Consider the following 7,526-nt stretch of genomic DNA (forward strand, 5'->3'; position numbering starts at 1 on the left):
CTATTAAAGTGGAGTAGATTTAGCCGGCCGTTTCCTCCACAACCATGCTGAATTCTTTTAACGGCTGTGACCTACACAACTGCCAGTCCTGCTGTATTTCATGTACTGTATGTTGTGTTTTGATGCATAATCTACTCTTGTTAATGTACATTACTCCCTCAGTTCAGTTTGAATTGGATGTTATGCAGAATGATCTGGTACACTTCCAGTAAAGGAAGAGACTTGTGATATTAAATCTGTTCTTGCTGTGTAATGCTGAAATATCTGGCAATAATGTCTGGATTCAATTGTTTGTTCATTTTTCTGGCACCCTGTGAATGAATGATTGATGACGTACACTGTTCTCTGCTTGAGACTGTGTACAAGTTTAATTAAAAAGAAATAAATATTTTGTGCTTAATAACTACTCTTTTTTTGTCATTTTTCAGACATACCCACTGATATTCCATCAGTAATATAAAAATATCATATGGTGTACATTATAAACACACAATATACAAATATTACAATGAACAAAAGGTAAAAATTTTAGACCTGAATAAACATGACATGAAAAACAAGCTCATTTTTTAACGAACACCCGTCGTTTAAAGCATGGTTTAGTTATTTTGATGGTTTTACATTTTTGAATTTTGAAGACAAAAGAAAAAGATCATTTACATTGAATAGACACTTCCATGGCCAGGTGTACGCATCATGCCTGTCAACGGGGGTGGGGGGGGACACAGGCAGGCTAAATACATACATCAGTGCGACACACATTGCAAATGGTGGGTATTGTCAATATGAATTCCAGATATGAAATTGAATTCTTCCGTCCAGCCGTTGTTATATTAACATGTATATATATATATATATATATATATATATTTTGTTTTCGCCGGAGCACCACCCGAGTCTTCTCCTCCCATAGGTATATCTATTTATTTATTTCAATATATTTTTTTAAAGGAAATAAGTTTAAAATATAGATATAATGGGCTTTATGACCTTTACTTACAAATATGAATGGACTTATGCAGCAAGTACACTTTCACTTGTACGCATATGTGTGTGTGCATGTACGTGTGTGTGTGAGCGCGTGTACTTGTGTGTGTGTGCGTGTACGTGTGTGTGTGTGTGCGCGCGTGTACTTGTGTGTGTGTGTGTGTGTGTGTGTGTGTGAATATACTGGCACTCCTTCCCCAGTCTTGGTTTAACTCTCATAAAATCTGCTCACATTATCTGGAACACAGTCGGGTGAGTGAAATGATAAGATGGTCAGAGGTGTGTTGTACAGAGATATTTTTATTGACTTTGTCTCTTGGAGTTTCATGATCACAGAGGCTCATCAGTACGTCCACAGTGTGAATACAGGATCTTGTGCATATATGAATGAAGTACTCTTGTTTAAAATCTCTCGCTCTGTTTCCAGTTATTATTACACGTTCCTCCTGAACACGTTAATATACTCATGATAGATTTTGACAACTCTATAACCTGTAAATCCACTTTGCTAATTAATTACACATTCAAAACGGATGTTCCAAGACAAGATTTTCAGGATGCCTGCATGCTGGTTTCTGTGGCACATAAGGTGACCGCACGTTTACTATGGGAGAGAGAGTAACGGTCAACTAGTGTGTAATGAACTTAAGTCACTGTTTGCGAATACCATACAAATGAATGGGGAGAGTCGTAAATTTACACCGACCTGTCACAAGATTGTCTGTGACTTCACTAAAACATCAATTTGATCATAGTAAACTCCACTCAGTTAATTCCAAGTAAAACAAGTTAAAGGTTGGTGGACAGGCGGTCAGTTCATTAAATGATGAGCTGTTTCCTCACAAAAGCAGTTTATTCAGCATAATGAAGCATCTCCTAGACATCCGTTAAAAAAAATGCCTCGTCTTCTTGCCAGTGTACCACTCATAGATTGTCTATGGGACCACCACCTCAGAGGTTTGACTGGGGTGGCCCTGTGGTGACACAGACTCATTCAAGGGTGGCATGAAGCATAACTCAACATCCCAGATAATTATAATATATATATTGTTTTGTTTTTTCAGGTAATTTTCTTTTTTATTGGGAATCAATAAATAAGACTTTCACATAATGTTACAGAAATTGTGAACCCCTTTCCATTACAGAAATAGAAAATAGTAAGTAGAAAGAAAAACCCCAACAATGCCCCAACCCACTCCAACTCCAGCTCTATACCTTTTCAAGATACAATGTACTTACCAAATGGGTAAGTTTGCCCATCAAACAAAATTGAATTTGTTCCAGGTGCAGAGTTGAAGTTTATTATTTGAGCCACAGTTTAACAGCAGGAACTTCCAAAACAGCAACAGCTTTTTGGCTGTAATTAACCCATAAACAAATAGACTGTGTTGAGCAGTACTTAATGTCAACCTAAAACTGGTCACTCCCAGGATAATAATAAGAGGATATGGATCAATTTAAACTCCAAGTAATTCTGAAAGTACTTTAAAAGGTTCACAAAATAACTCTGTATTTTGGCACCCAGAACCAAGCTGTGAGAAAGATCAGCCTCAGTTGTTTTACATTTGTCACAAAGTGGAGACATTTCTTGGAAAATGTTATGTAATTTCTTCTTTGAATAACAGTAAAGCAGTCAATGGAAAGGAGGAGGCGAGAACCGGCTTGACAATCTAAATAATATTTTTAATGATAAACTTAAACAAACACACACACATGACGGACATGTCAGTAAACTATCTCTCTCTCCCGCACAATCCTCAACCTTTATCCCTCTCGGAGGCTTGATTAGCCTGATAAGGGACCGGGTGTGTAGAATCACGACCTGACCCCGTCCTCCGCCCTCCCACAAATGTAATCTGTGAATGATTTTAAATTGCATAAGGCAGTGTCTAGTATTAATAGAAATATAATTCATCTCATCAAGACTATTTCCAATTCCTCTATTTATCTTCATTGCTGGGGCGCTAGTAGATCATACATTTGTGAAATTAAATTTGCCTCCCCTGCACATGTCTAGACACTTGTCAAGGGCAGTGGGTTTGGCATTTTCAAAGGAAGGCAAGTGTATATGGTTTCTACGTTGTAGAAACCTAAAAAAAAAATTACCCCTAGAGAGTTTAAATGCTTCTTGTAGTTGTGCGAAAGATGCAAAAGCCTAATTTATATAAAGGTCCCCAATTAAACAATTTATAGCCAAGACCTTCCACTGTGCAAATCCTCTATCGAGCTGAGATGGTGGGAAGGACAGATTCCCAGCAAAGGGAGTAAGAAAGGACAGAGATTTCATCCCAAAGTTATTTGTAATCTGCTTCCACATTTGGATAGTGCTATGTATAATGTCACTGTTCCTGTTCTAGCCATAGCCAAATGGGGTAATCAACATAATTACTCAACCCCAATAACTTTCATATTAGTTGCCCAGCAATACAGGTGGAAATCTAAAAGGGCCAATCCACCCTCTTGTTTGGATTTACAAAGATTTGCCTTCTTAATTGTATGATTTTTATAATCCCCAAATAACAGAAGAATAATGGAGTCCAGACATTTAAAAAATTATTTGGGTAGAAACATTTGTAAAAATTGGGCTAAAAATAGCATTTTAATTGCTTTGATTCTTCCTATTAAGGAAATAGGAAGAGATCTCCAGATATGTATATTATCTCGCAATTTGTTAAAAAAAGAATAAGATTAGCATTTAATAGAGAATAATAGATTACAATACCATGATAAGTAAATTTCTTTGGAGAAACTATAAAAGGGATAGATTGTAACTGTTATGGGTGTGGGAAGCAGGAGAAAGCAGACGGGTGGTTTGGATCCAAATGCGGTTTTATTTATAAATAACAAATAAGTAAATGCAAAGAAAAGTCCTCGATGGGAAAAACTAACTCTAACACAAAAGAACACACAGCTGGTAGAACATTCACGAAGGGCAGGAAACAGGGGCATAGGCACGACATGAAACGATAACGATTGACAGCTGAAAGGAAAAACAGCGGGGCTTAAATAAACAGACACGGTGATAACAAAATAACGAACAGGTGCGGACAATAACACTGTGCTGGCAGTGAGGGCCGGGAAAGATGGGAAATGTAGTTTTAATACAAAGACAGTGAAACACGGGGCGGACAACAAGGAAAACGTGACATGGAACTTGAGCAGTGACGAGTGAAACAGAAAACACGGAGCAGACAACAAGGGATCATAACAGTAACAGTGACAGATCTTTTACCTCAAGAGGTATAAATTCACTTTTTTCCAATTCATTTTAAACCCTGAGAAAGCTCCAAATGTTTCAATTAAAGCCAGGCTAATCAGTAGCCTTGCACAAGGTAACATAAAACAAAATGTAATTTGCATAAAGAGATATCTTATTAAATGTATTTGATGTATTGAAACCTATATTACATTTACATTTACATTTATGCATTTGGCAGACGCTTTTATCCAAAGTGACTTACAGAGCCCTTATTACAGGGACAATCCCCCTGGAGCAACCTGGAGTTAAGTGCCTTGCTCAAGGACACAATGGTGGTGGCTGTGGGGTTCAAACCAGTGTCCTTCTGATTACCAGATTACCAGTTATGTGCTTAGACCACTACACCACCACCACTACAATATTAGGATTAACGTGAATCTTTTCAGCAAGTGGTTCTATAAGAGAGTCAATAGGGGACAGCCCTATCTCATACCTGTCTAAAAAGATCTGATTTAAACTGATTTAAAAGTGTTAAATCTGTCTAAAACTGATAAGGTCATTCTACCCAGATCAAATGCCTTTTCAGCATCAAGAGAGACTATGACATGATCCTCCTGAGCCAACTTTGGTATGCGCCTGGTGTTATGAAGCAAATTCCTATGAGGTATAAATCATTCTGATTAGAATTAATAAAATAATCAACTACCAAGGCCAATTGCCAGGGTAAGTAATTTTTGGTCCACGTTAGGAAAGGAAATGGGCCTGTATCCATTAACCTCTTCTGGGTCCTTGTCTTTTTTAGGAATAACAGCAATAACATTTATTAAGTGTTTGTGGCAAAAACAGTCTCTAATGAATGTGAAAACATTTTAAGTAAGAAGGGAGATAGAATGTATGCAAACATTTTGTATGATTCGGCGGGTAACCCATCTGGGCCTGAAGTCTTGACTTTATTGTACCTCTTAACTCCAAAGTTATATCTTCAGTTAGGGAGGGGCAATCCTCTAAGGAGAGAAAGGGCAAATTACATTAGTTTAGATACCTATCAATTGCATTTGAGTCCAAAGCTGAACTAGAGGAATAGATCATTGATTAATAGTTTATAAAGTCATCGTTGATATCTAAAGATGTGGTAGCGAGTGAGCCAGATTTAGTCTTAACCTTATAAATTGCCTGGTCACTTTCTAGTTTGCTTAACTATCTGGCTAGCAGTTTGTGGTTTCTCCCCAAACTCAAAGTATTTTTGTTTCTTGTAAATAAATGATCAACAGATTTTTGCGGAGGGAATCTTATTGTATTCTAGCCTGAATTATTTTTTTATTAAAATCCATGCATTGGAAAAGGGGTTCCATGCATTTTCTTTATTTCTTTATTTTTAGCGCCCTGGTATGAAATAATACATCCCATTAGAAAGGCTTTCAATGTTTCCCAAAGCAGACTTGGAGATACATCTGGAGTGTCATTCATCTCAAAAAACATTTCTATATGAGATTGCATATATTCACAAAATTTAGGGTCATTAATAAATATAGGATCCATTCTCCAAAACTGTCGAGATGAATGTAAATCAGTAAGATTAAGATCAAACGTAAGGGGTGAGTGGTCAGAGATCAAAATATCATGATATTTGTGATTGAGGACCATGGATATTACATTCGTATCTATCAAGAAATAATCAATTTGTGTATAGATTACAATAAACGTGCAAATTAAATAAATAGTCTAGATCAGAAGGATGAAAACGTCTCCAAATATCTACTGTAACAGTATAGAGATGGGCAAGGATGAGGCAGGAACAGGCTGAACAGTCAAAATAATGTTTAACGAAAACGTAAAAAGACATAAACATAAACACACATGGCAGCTGCCGTGCTGACTAACGGCCCGCCCCCGTCACATTCCTCCCTCCATTGTTTCAGGCCGGGGAAACCCCAGCATGATGTACATCCCTTCGTACATGCCCTTACAGGCGTGCCTGCTGGCAGGCTTTCCCCACCTTTGAAGACCTGGAAGGGAGACAAGGGGAGGGAAAAGAGGAGAGGGAAAGGTCAAGGCATTGAGAAAAAAATTGCTCGCCGATTCCCAACACGCCATAGCCTGGTCCTCGACCAATCCAAATTCTGGCGGACAAAGCCTGCTCCTCCCCAGGTGGACAGTGCCATTCCTTCGCATCTAGGCGGCCGGCAGTGACTCCTCCATCTCCCTCCTCCATTATTCAGGTGGGATTCCTGGAAAAAAATTATACCTGCAGACACTGAATTTAACTGCAAAATCATTTTTCCCCTTTTATTGGGGTGATTCAGACCCTTGACATTCCACAAAGTAAACATAAGCCCTTTTTTTCTGTCTCCAAAACTTATATTATCTTTGGCATATATGAAAGCCAAAAAACTGAGAAGGTTACCCCACCCCCTCCCTCTACCAACCCATATAAAGCCATTTTTTTAAGACAGAAAGTGAGTCTGCTTCACGGATGAAGTAAGGAAGCTCATTCCACCAACGAGTTACAGTGAATCTGAAAGTCCAGGAAAGGGTTTTTGTGCCTCTTTGTGTTGGTACATCAAGGCATCACTCATTAACCAACAGTAGGCTTCTGGTGGGTACGTAGCTCTGCAGAAATAATTTTAGGTACACTGGAGCAGACACAGTGACAGTTCTGTGTGCCAGCATCAGAACCTTGAATTTGATACCTGTCGTTGGATGGGGCCATCCAGCTGGCAGAGGACTACATGGCGGCGTTCCCAGGAGGTGGCGAGGCAGTATCTTCTCTCTCTCTCTCTCTCTCTCTCTCTCTCTCTCTCTCTCTCTCTCTCTCTCTCTCTCTCTCTCTCTCCACTCCCTGTGTCTTGTGTTCCCTCCCTTCCCCCCGTTCCCCTCACTCCTGCCAAATTCCGGCTCCTCGAATGTGGGGAGGCCCGCCCAGACCCTGTCCCCGGTTCAGAGGACCCTTTCCCTTTTTTGCTCCTTCAAACCCCCCTGTCTCTCTCCGCTATTCTCCCAGGTTGGCGAGCCCGGCCCACGAGTGTGGCCGGTCTGCTGGAGCTGCGGGGAAGCCGGACATGGCCAGGAGTGGTGTACAGTGATGTCGGTGGGGACACTGGTTCGGATCCCCGACGCTCCACAGGCCGCCCCCGATCGGGCAGGAATGTATTGCATACCGGTAAGGGTGAAGGGGGATACACATCAAGCTTTGATGGATACAGGTTGTTCGCAAACCTCGATCCACGAACGCTTGGTGCAAGGCGGGGCATTGGATAAAAATAAATTGGTGAGGGTAAGGTGTGTGCATGGGGACATTCAGAAGTATCCAGTGGTTACCGTTGAGATACGATTCAGGGGG

The sequence above is a fragment of the Xyrauchen texanus genome, chromosome 27, assembly GCF_025860055.1.
Source record: "Xyrauchen texanus isolate HMW12.3.18 chromosome 27, RBS_HiC_50CHRs, whole genome shotgun sequence".
Lineage (NCBI taxonomy): Eukaryota > Metazoa > Chordata > Actinopteri > Cypriniformes > Catostomidae > Xyrauchen > Xyrauchen texanus.